Source organism: Archocentrus centrarchus, chromosome 19 (assembly GCF_007364275.1).
Source record: "Archocentrus centrarchus isolate MPI-CPG fArcCen1 chromosome 19, fArcCen1, whole genome shotgun sequence".
Classification (NCBI taxonomy): Eukaryota; Metazoa; Chordata; class Actinopteri; order Cichliformes; family Cichlidae; genus Archocentrus; species Archocentrus centrarchus.
Window position 1 is genome coordinate 11,149,286 of NC_044364.1, and position 11,872 is coordinate 11,161,157.

At 44.3% G+C, this 11,872-nt stretch overlaps 1 protein-coding gene across 1 annotated transcript in view; it reads right to left on the bottom strand.

The window, feature by feature from the left end:
• LOC115798696 (glycylpeptide N-tetradecanoyltransferase 2-like) overlaps window positions 1-11,413 on the bottom strand; it is a 45,452-nt gene extending 34,039 nt beyond the window's left edge. The window contains exon 1 of the mRNA XM_030755638.1: window positions 11,292-11,413. The gene's annotated coding sequence lies outside the window, so the exon portion shown is untranslated. The remainder of the gene's footprint in view (window positions 1-11,291) is intronic.
• Between the last annotated feature and the right edge of the window lie 459 nt (window positions 11,414-11,872).

Sequence of the window (11,872 nt, forward strand, 5' to 3'; positions counted from 1 at the left end):
GCGAAGTTGTCTACCTTTTTTCATGCATTTCAGAAAACCTAAATGTGATTCCCACCATCTAATGCTTTTGTTCCATCTGTAGGGGGCACTAGTGCAGTTGTTGCTCTGAATCCACAAATCTAAATTAAGTCTTGTCCAGTACATAAGGGAAAGGAAATTGCAAGCAAAGTGCAGAAAGAGTGCGTGAGTGATTGCGCAATACGTGCGACAAGGTTGTGGTTTGTCCATAGTGACGTCATGTTGACATTGGGGTGGTGGTCACGGCTGCAGCGTGCAAAAAAGGGCATAGGTCTGATTGACTTTTCTGATCAGGAGTATCTGAAGAACATGTAAAAAAATTTTCATGCATTTCAAAGAAAGTAATGCGGTGGACCTCCATACAAAATTGCAGTTTCTTCTGTAGGGGGCGCTATTGCAGCAATCGCCATTGTTTCTCCACTTATGGATTCAGTGTAGGTGTGTTCATAAATGATTCCATTTTGGGGCAGATCGGGCAAAGCACGTGCGATTGATGGCAGGAAAGAGGACAGAAATTTTTGGTCAAACGAACGCCAAATTCAGGGGCCTCATGTGACAAGCCCGTTGAATTGAATACGAAGCCTTCGATAACTTTGGATGCCCTATGTCTCTAGATAATGCTGAGCCATTTTGGGTTTAGTGGGTCAAATGCCCTAGGAGAAGTTCGCGCAAATACGAGGTGTCCAACAGTGCAAAATTGGCAAAAACAGAATTTCAAGCCAAGCTAGCGGATTTCCTGTGGGAATGTGGACATGGGTGTCATTGACTTTTTTGATCGTGCTGGGGTACAGAATGTTTGTCTCGAATTGCATGCATGTCTGAGAAAGTAAATTGTTGGCTCCCCATATAAACGCAACGCACATTTGCGGTGTGGTGGCGCGTGTGGCGTGCAAAATTGGGCATAGGTCTGTTTGCCTTTTCTGACCAGGAGGATCTGAGGATTGTGTACAAAAATTTTCATGCATACCAGAGAAACTAATTTTGTGGACCCCCATACAAATTTTCATTTTGTTCTGTAGGGGGCGCTATGGCATCAATCGACGTGGTTTCTGCACTTATGGATTCAGTGTAGGTGTGTTCATAAATGATTCCATTTTGGGGCAGATCGGGCAAAGCATGTGCGATTGATGGCAGGAAAGAGGACCGGAATTATTGGTCAAACGAAGGCCAACTTCAGGGGCCTAGTGTGACAAGACAATTGAAATGAATACGAAGCCTTCGATAACTTTAGATGCCCTATGTCTCTAAATGATGCTGAGCCATTTTGGTGTTTGTGGGTCAAATGCTGTAGGAGAAGTTCGCGCAAATACAAGGTGAGCGAAATTGCTGACTCGGCAAAAGCCAAATTTCAAGTGAACCTGGTGGATTTCCTGTGGGTCATGCAGGGGTGCCTCAAGAGGATTTTTTGTTTGTCCTGACATGATCTATGTGTGACGAGAATTTCATGAATCTAGGGCAAACTTGAATTTGGCCTCTCCCATAGGGGCCCGAAAAATGAAATTTCCAGGGGGCGCAGTGTAGCCGTGTTTTTGAGTTAGATTGTGGCGACATTAAAATACGTAATTTTTCGCCAGACCTGACCACCATGCAAAAAATGGTGACTTTTCGCGCATGTTCAGGGGGTCAAAATTGGGTTCAAAGAGAGAGAAAGTATAATAATAATAATTAAAGCCGCAAGCGGCGTTTTACGGCCCTCGCTGCCTGCGCGACCGCCAAACCCAGCGCGAGCCGCAAGTGAGCCCCCGCGAACCCCCAGCGAGCCACCTACGAGCTCTGCAAATCTCCAGCCAGCCACCTGCGAGCCCCGCAAACCCCACTGCATGCCGCCTGAGAGCCGCTGCTCCTGCAACCTGCGACCTGCCTTCCCTGCGAACAACCTGCCCTGCAAACAGCCTGCAACCCACCTGCGAGCCACCTGAGATCCCCCTTCAAGCTGTCAGAGAGCCACCTGTTCTGCCAAATGTAATCCCCACTGGCAAAAGATGAAAATCTTGGCAAGGATGGACATGATAACACTGTTGAATCTATCTATTTGACTGTTGCGAAGTTTTCTACCTTTTTTCATGCATTTCAGAAAACCTAAATGTGATTCCCACCATCTAATGCTTTTGTTCCATCTGTAGGGGGCACTAGTGCACTTGTTGCTCTGAATCCACAAATCTAAATTAAGTCTTGTCCAGTACATAAGGGAAAGGAAATGGCAAGCAAAGTGCAGAAAGAGTGCGTGAGTGATTGCGCAATACGTGTGACAAGGTTGTGGTTTCTCCATAGTGACGTCATGTTGACATTGGGGTGGTGGTCACGGCTGCAGCGTGCAAAAAAGGGCATAGGTCTGATTGACTTTTCTGATCAGGAGTATCTGAAGAACATGTAAAAAAATTTTCATGCATTTCAAAGAAAGTAATGCGGTGGACCTCCATACAAAATTGCAGTTTCTTCTGTAGGGGGCGCTATTGCAGCAATCGCCATTGTTTCTCCACTTATGGATTCAGTGTAGGTGTGTTCATAAATGATTCCATTTTGGGGCAGATCGGGCAAAGCACGTGCGATTGATGGCAGGAAAGAGGACAGAAATTTTTGGTCAAACGAACGCCAAATTCAGGGGCCTCATGTGACAAGCCCGTTGAATTGAATACGAAGCCTTCGATAACTTTGGATGCCCTATGTCTCTAGATGATGCAGAGCCATTTTGGTGTTAGTGGGTCAAATGCCCTAGGAGAAGTTCGAGCAAATATGAGGTGTCCAACAGTGCAAAATTGGCAAAAACAGAATTTCAAGCCAAGCTAGCGGATTTCCTGTGGGAATGTGGGCATGGGTCTCATTGACTTTTTTGATCGTGCTGGGGTACAGAATGTTTGTCTCGAATTGCATGCATGTCTGAGAAAGTAAATTGTTGGCTCCCCATATAAACGCAACGCACATTTGCGGTGTGGTGGCGCGTGTGGCGTGCAAAATTGGGCATAGGTCTGATTGCCTTTTCTGACCAGGAGGATCTGAAGATGGTGTAAAAAAATTTTCATGCATACCAGAGAAACTAATTTTGTGGACCCCCATACAAATTTTCATTTTGTTCTGTAGGGGGCGCTATGGCATCAATCGACGTGGTTTCTGCACTTATGGATTCAGTGTAGGTGTGTTCATAAATGATTCCATTTTGGGGCAGATCGGGCAAAGCATGTGCGATTGATGGCAGGAAAGAGGACCGGAATTATTGGTCAAACGAAGGCCAACTTCAGGGGCCTAGTGTGACAAGACAATTGAAATGAATACGAAGCCTTCGATAACTTTAGATGCCCTATGTCTCTAAATGATGCTGAGCCATTTTGGTGTTTGTGGGTCAAATGCTGTAGGAGAAGTTCGCGCAAATACAAGGTGAGCGAAATTGCTGACTCGGCAAAAGCCAAATTTCAAGTGAACCTGTTGGATTTCCTGTGGGTCATGCAGGGGTGCCTCAAGAGGATTTTTTGTTTGTCCTGACATGATCTATGTGTGACGAGAATTTCATGAATCTAGGGCAAACTTGAATTTGGCCTCTCCCATAGGGGCCCGAAAAATGAAATTTCCAGGGGGCGCAGTGTAGCCGTGTTTTTGAGTTAGTTTGTGGCGACATTAAAATACGTAATTTTTCGCCAGACCTGACCACCATGCAAAAAATGGTGACTTTTCGCGCATGTTCAGGGGGTCAAAATTGGGTTCAAAGAGAGAGAAAGTATAATAATAATAATAATAATAATAATAATAAAGAATAATGGAGAATTCGAGCAAAAACAATTAGGCGTTTTCCCAGTCACCCCGACGCATACCTTTTCGGAAACGTCTCGACCTGACCCACGTCCCTATGAGGTCGGGGGTCACTGGCGACCGCGTCCCATGCGACCGTGGGGATTTTAACGCATTTTGGGGTATGTGGCATAGTGAATCCAATAGGCTCCTCGCCGAGACTTCGTCGGCTCGGGCCTAATAAAGAAAATAATAATAAGAATAATGGAGAATTCGAGCAAAAACAAATAGGCGTTTTCCCAGTCACCCCGACGCATACCTTTTCGGAAACGTCTCGACCTGACCCACGTCCCTATGAGGTCGGGGGTCACTGGCGACCGCGTCCCATGCGACCGTGGGGATTTTAACGCATTTTGGGGTATGTGGCATAGTGAATCCAATAGGCTCCTCGCCGAGACTTCGTCGGCTCGGGCCTAATAATAATTAAAGCCGCAAGCGGCGTTTTACGGCCCTCGCTGCCTGCGCGACCGCCAAACCCAGCGCGAGCCGCAAGTGAGCCCCCGCGAACCCCCAGCGAGCCACCTACGAGCTCCGCAAATCTCCAGCCAGCCACCTGCGAGCCCCGCAAACCCCACTGCATGCCGCCTGAGAGCCGCTGCTCCTGCAACCTGCGACCTGCCTTCCCTGCGAACAACGTGCCCTGCAAACAGCCTGCAACCCACCTGCGAGCCACCTGAGATCCCCCTTCAAGCTGTCAGAGAGCCACCTGTTCTGCCAAATGTAATCCCCACTGGCAAAAGATGAAAATCTTGGCAAGGATGGACATGATAACACTGTTGAATCTATCTATTTGACTGTCGCGAAGTTGTCTACCTTTTTTCATGCATTTCAGAAAACCTAAATGTGATTCCCACCATCTAATGCTTTTGTTCCATCTGTAGGGGGCACTAGTGCACGTGTTGCTCTGAATCCACAAATCTAAATTAAGTCTTGTCCAGTACATAAGGGAAAGGAAATGGCAAGCAAAGTGCAGAAAGAGTGCGTGAGTGATTGCGCAATACGTGTGACAAGGTTGTGGTTTCTCCATAGTGACGTCATGTTGACATTGGGGTGGTGGTCACGGCTGCAGCGTGCAAAAAAGGGCATAGGTCTGATTGACTTTTCTGATCAGGAGTATCTGAAGAACATGTAAAAAAATTTTCATGCATTTCAAAGAAAGTAATGCGGTGGACCTCCATACAAAATTGCAGTTTCTTCTGTAGGGGGCGCTATTGCAGCAATCGCCATTGTTTCTCCACTTATGGATTCAGTGTAGGTGTGTTCATAAATGATTCCATTTTGGGGCAGATCGGGCAAAGCACGATGCGATTGATGGCAGGAAAGAGGACAGAAATTTTTGGTCAAACGAACGCCAAATTCAGGGGCCTCGTGTGACAAGCCCGTTGAATTGAATACGAAGCCTTCGATAACTTTGGATGCCCCATGTCTCTAGATAATGCTGAGCCATTTTGGGTTTAGTGGGTCAAATGCCCTAGGAGAAGTTCGCGCAAATACGAGGTGTCCAACAGTGCAAAATTGGCAAAAACAGAATTTCAAGCCAAGCTAGCGGATTTCCTGTGGGAATGTGGACATGGGTGTCATTGACTTTTTTGATCGTGCTGGGGTACAGAATGTTTGTCTCGAATTGCATGCATGTCTGAGAAAGTAAATTGTTGGCTCCCCATATAAACGCAACGCACATTTGCGGTGTGGTGGCGCGTGTGGCGTGCAAAATTGGGCATAGGTCTGATTGCCTTTTCTGACCAGGAGGATCTGAGGATTGTGTACAAAAATTTTCATGCATACCAGAGAAACTAATTTTGTGGACCCCCATACAAATTTTCATTTTGTTCTGTAGGGGGCGCTATGGCATCAATCGACGTGGTTTCTGCACTTATGGATTCAGTGTAGGTGTGTTCATAAATGATTCCATTTTGGGGCAGATCGGGCAAAGCATGTGCGATTGATGGCAGGAAAGAGGACCGGAATTATTGGTCAAACGAAGGCCAACTTCAGGGGCCTAGTGTGACAAGACAATTGAAATGAATACGAAGCCTTCGATAACTTAAGATGCCCTATGTCTCTAAATGATGCTGAGCCATTTTGGTGTTTGTGGGTCAAATGCTGTAGGAGAAGTTCGCGCAAATACAAGGTGAGCGAAATTGCTGACTCGGCGAAAGCCAAATTTCAAGTCAACCTGGTGGATTTCCTGTGGGTCATGCAGGGGTGCCTCAAGAGGATTTTTTGTTTGTCCTGACATGATCTATGTGTGACGAGAATTTCATGAATCTAGGGCAAACTTGAATTTGGCCTCTCCCATAGGGGCCCGAAAAATGAAATTTCCAGGGGGCGCAGTGTAGCCGTGTTTTTGAGTTAGTTTGTGGCGACATTAAAATACGTAATTTTTCGCCAGACCTGACCACCATGCAAAAAATGGTGACTTTTCGCGCATGTTCAGGGGGTCAAAATTGGGTTCAAAGAGAGAGAAAGTATAATAATAATAATAAAGAAAAATAATAATAATTAAAGCCGCAAGCGGCGTTTTACGGCCCTCGCTGCGTGCGCGACCGCCAAACCCAGCGCGAGCCGCAAGTGAGCCCCCGCGAACCCCCAGCGAGCCACCTACGAGCTCCGCAAATCTCCAGCCAGCCACCTGCGAGCCCCGCAAACCCCACTGCATGCCGCCTGAGAGCCGCTGCTCCTGCAACCTGCGACCTGCCTTCCCTGCGAACAACGTGCCCTGCAAACAGCCTGCAACCCACCTGCGAGCCACCTGAGATCCCCCTTCAAGCTGTCAGAGAGCCACCTGTTCTGCCAAATGTAATCCCCACTGGCAAAAGATGAAAATCTTGGCAAGGATGGACATGATAACACTGTTGAATCTATCTATTTGACTGTTGCGAAGTTTTCTACCTTTTTGTCATGCATTTCAGAAAACCTAAATGTGATTCCCACCATCTAATGATTTTGTTCCATCTGTAGGGGGCACTAGTGCACTTGTTGCTCTGAATCCACAAATCTAAATTAAGTCTTGTCCAGTACATAAGGGAAAGGAAATTGCAAGCAAAGTGCAGAAAGAGTGCGTGAGTGATTGCGCAATACGTGTGAGAAGGTTGTGGTTTCTCCATAATGATGTCATCTTGACATTGGGGTGGTGGTCACGGCTGCAGCGTGCAAAATAGGGCATAGGTCTGATTGACTTTTCTGATCAGGAGTATCTGAAGAACATGTAAAAAAATTTTCATGCATTTCAAAGAAACCAATGCGGTGGACCTCCATACAAAATTTCAGTTTCTTCTGCAGGGGGCGCTATTGCAGCAATCGCCATTGTTTCTCCACTTATGGATTCAGTGTAGGTGTGTTCATAAATGATTCCATTTTGGGGCAGATCGGGCAAAGCACGAGCGATTGATGGCAGGAAAGAGGACAGAAATTTTTGGTCAAACGAATGCCAAATTCAGGGGCCTCGTGTGACAAGCCCGTTGAATTGAATACGAAGCCTTCGATAACTTTGGATGCCCCATGTCTCTAGATAATGCTGAGCCATTTTGGGTTTAGTGGGTCAAATGCCCTAGGAGAAGTTCGCGCAAATACGAGGTGTCCAACAGTGCAAAATTGGCAAAAACAGAATTTCAAGCCAAGCTAGCGGATTTCCTGTGGGAATGTGGACATGGGTGTCATTGACTTTTTTGATCGTGCTGGGGTAAAGAATGTTTGTCTCGAATTGCATGCATGTCTGAGAAAGTAAATTGTTGGCTCCCCATATAAACGCAACGCACATTTGCGCTGTGGTGGCGCGTGTGGCGTGCAAAATTGGGCATAGGTCTGATTGCCTTTTCTGACCAGGAGGATCTGAGGATTGTGTACCAAAATTTTCATGCATACCAGAGAAACTAATTTTGTGGACCCCCATACAAAGTTTCATTTTGTTCTGTAGGGGGCGCTATGGCATCAATCGACGTGGTTTCTGCACTTATGGATTCAGTGTAGGTGTGTTCATAAATGATTCCATTTTGGGGCAGATCGGGCAAAGCATGTGCGATTGATGGCAGGAAAGAGGACCGGAATTATTGGTCAAACGAAGGCCAACTTCAGGGGCCTAGTGTGACAAGACAATTGAAATGAATACGAAGCCTTCGATAACTTTAGATGCCCTATGTGTCTAAATGATGCTGAGCCATTTTGGTGTTTGTGGGTCAAATGCTGTAGGAGAAGTTCGCGCAAATACAAGGTGAGCGAAATTGCTGACTCGGCAAAAGCCAAATTTCAAGTGAACCTGGTGGATTTCCTGTGGGTCATGCAGGGGTGCCTCAAGAGGATGTTTTGTTTGTCCTGACATGATCTATGTGTGACGAGAATTTCATGAATCTAGGGCAAACTTGAATTTGGCCTCTCCCATAGGGGCCCGAAAAATGAAATTTCCAGGGGGCGCAGTGTAGCCGTGTTTTTGAGTTAGTTTGTGGCGACATTAAAATACGTAATTTTTCGCCAGACCTGACCACCATGCAAAAAATGGTGACTTTTCGCGCATGTTCAGGGGGTCAAAATTGGGTTCAAAGAGAGAGAAAGTATAATAATAATAAAGAAAAATAATAATAAAGAATAATGGAGAATTCGAGCAAAAACAATTAGGCGTTTTCCCAGTCACCCCGACGCATACCTTTTCGGAAACGTCTCGACCTGACCCACGTCCCTATGAGGTCGGGGGTCACTGGCGACCGCGTCCCATGCGACCGTGGGGATTTTAACGCATTTTGGGGTATGTGGCATAGTGAATCCAATAGGCTCCTCGCCGAGACTTCGTCGGCTCGGGCCTAATAAAGAATAATGGAGAATTCGAGCAAAAACAATTAGGCGTTTTCCCAGTCACCCCAACGCATACCTTTTCGGAAACGTCTTGACCTGACCCACGTCCCTATGAGGTCAGGGCTCACTGGCGACCGCGTCCCATGCGACCGTGGGGATTTTAACGCATTTTGGGGTATGTGGCATAGTGAATCCAATAGGCTCCTCGCTGAGACTTCGTCGGCTCGGGCCTAAAAATAATAAAGAATAATGGAGAATTCGAGCAAAAACAATTAGGCGTTTTCCCAGTCACCCCGACGCATACCTTTTCGGAAACGTCTCGTCCTGACCCACGTCCCTATGAGGTCAGGGGTCACTGGCGACCGCGTCCCATGCGACCGTGGGGATTTTAACGCATTTTGGGGTATGTGGCATAGTGAATCCAATAGGCTCCTCGCCGAGACTTCGTCGGCTCGGGCCTAATTACCTGAGGGTCTAAGTAGCATTGCACTCATGAGCTGCTGCCACTTGTCTGAAGGGTGAAGAGGGTGACTCATCCTGAACTATCAAAACAAAAAGCAATACCTCTGGCTTGTCTACAAGACCTTCAGTCATTCTCAACGAGTACTGAGAGAGCAGACAGCAAGTCAGGGACACATACAGAGTGTGCTCCCAAGAGAAAAGACCATCAAATATTTCAGCAATTTACATTTACAAAGTACAAAAGCCTTCTGGCAGCCATAATTAATATGGACATTTTGGAGTTGCTCCCTCTGTTTAGTGAGTTCCTAATACTACAGATAGGCCTGGAAAGGTTAGGACTGGTGGAGCCTGTTTGGCTGCATCTATGAAGGCCTCGTGGACAGTGCTGCTTGTTTTCTGGGTGTCGTTCGGGAGATTTTCACTGCGTGTCTTTATCTGGAGGGGAGAGTAGCTGTTATACTGAAATATGTCAGTAGACACTGAATTAGTATCTTTAATATTTGAATTTCTCAACCTGAATAATTGCAATAGTCACATAAATTGAATAAGAATCTTTTGAATCTGAATCTTTCTATAACACGCAAAAACTGTGTTTGTGTGTTTCTTTGTCTGCAAACTCCTCCTACACAATCAGGAGCTGAGAAACCAAACTCCGCACGCACATGCATCTTAGGCCCTTGAATGTTCTTATCTATATCAGATATCATGAGATCATCATGTTCCCTAGCAACCACCTAGCAAATGGCCAAAATGGCCTGTTTTTAGCATGCATGCATCTATAGCATCATATCAATTATACTTCATGTCAGTAACACCTGATTAATATCCATAAAACTTAAATTATGCTTGATATATTATCATGGCATCAGGCTGCCTGGGAACCACATAGAAATGCCTATGTGTTTTTGCATTTATGCACCTACAGCACCAAATGAAACCATCCTGTTGTTTTAACTGCATGACAACAACATCTTATTTATATCTACAAAAGTTGAACTATACAAAACAAACAGTACTTTACCATGGGCATGTAAAAGTTTTAATAAATTTAAAAACTTAATGTAATGTTATGAAATTGAATTCAGCTGAAACTGTATTTGATCCTCGTTGATTCAGTTCAGTTAAAATCTTTATATACTTCTGCATTCACTCCTCAGAATTCAAATTTAGTTCTCCTAATTCAAAATAAAAAACCTAAAAGGTTTCAAAGTTCAGTTTCATTTGGCTGAGAGACACTTTCAGGGCACTGAAATTCATTCACACAACTCTCTTCAGTCAGTGACAGTTCCTTAGCGGTATAAAAATATAACTCTTGTCCATTGAAAGTTATTGTAGTGACACAGTCTACACTGGGAAATTGAATGGGCAAAAACATCACACACTACCAGCAGACAATGCTCTGCAGCTGAAGTTGTTATTTTAAACAAAATGCGTTGGTAAAGACCAGGGAGTATTTCATGCTTTTTTTTGAAGGACTTTCTGTTCTAAGAGCTCTGGGTTCATCCACAGTAACATGTTTACTTTAACCTCCCCCACCCTCCCCAAAACAAACAAACATATTAATATGTCTATGCCTATACTATCCAAATTATTAGTCTGTTTTCATTTAGGTGTCGAAAAATGGACACTTTAATGAAGGATCAACTTAATGTTCCATTTATATCAGTATATGTTTTTATAAAAGACGAGTAATAAAAACTTCAGAATTGTTGATTTGTCCAGCTCAGGCATCAAAGGTGCACTTTTTTATGATATGGTAACAGGGTTAGAATAATGTGGTTACACGCGATAACATGGCTGAACAGATATATTTTTATTTGCAGTTTATGACATTAATGTGACAAATAAATACTCAGGACCATGGAAATGTTTCTTAATAATATTTTATATGTTTTTAACATATTTTTGCAATGTTTGTTATATATGCATTCGTGTTTGCTGTAGAATGTAGTGCACTGTAACTATTTTGTATTTTAAATAATATTTTGGAGCTACTTTTTTAAATAACTAGTGAAAATTATCCTTGTACACTTGTATGTTTTGCTCACAGATTATTTTCAAATTCATTGTTGGGACAGAAAAAGTCCTGCAATTCTAGAACGGCCCTTAGGATGCCTAAAATAGAGATTAAGGGAAATGGTGCTGCCCTATTCTTAGCCTGAAAAGGCTGACATTCACGTTTGATATATGATTGTGCCTTATCAGTAGTAAAAATTACCAGTAGTAAAAATCAAACTATGACATACCTTTCGTGATTTCTTTTTTCTGTAGGTAGCCTTTCTCTTTTCTCAGAGGCCAAAGAAAGTCAATAAAGACAAGAAGTGGGCGAGACCCAAGATAAACTTTTTCTCAACTTTCAGTTGACCAGTTGAATCAACTACCAATGAGAAGGCAGGATACCATTAATTGACATATGACCTGATAGTAAATACATTAGACGGTTACCCAGGCAATGGGAGGCAACTGAAATGTCTGTAATCAACATTTGAGCCACGAGCTTCGGTGATGCACAGCGAGCATTCTGCTCTTAAATTCTGCTTCCTGTTTACACTGGCACATGAATGACCATATGATGTGTTTGCATGACAATATAGTAGATTATTTATGAAATCCTCTTCTGGACAGATATAATTCTCATATTAAAATAGAAACATATACCGTATTTTTCGGACTATACGTCGCTCCGGAGTATAGGTCGCACCAGCCAAAAAATGCATAATAAAGAAGAAAAAAACATATATAGGTCGCACTGGACTATAAGTCGCACTTTTTTTGGGGGGGGGGGGTTGATAGAATCCGAGACTCAGAGCACAAATTCCATCTTGAA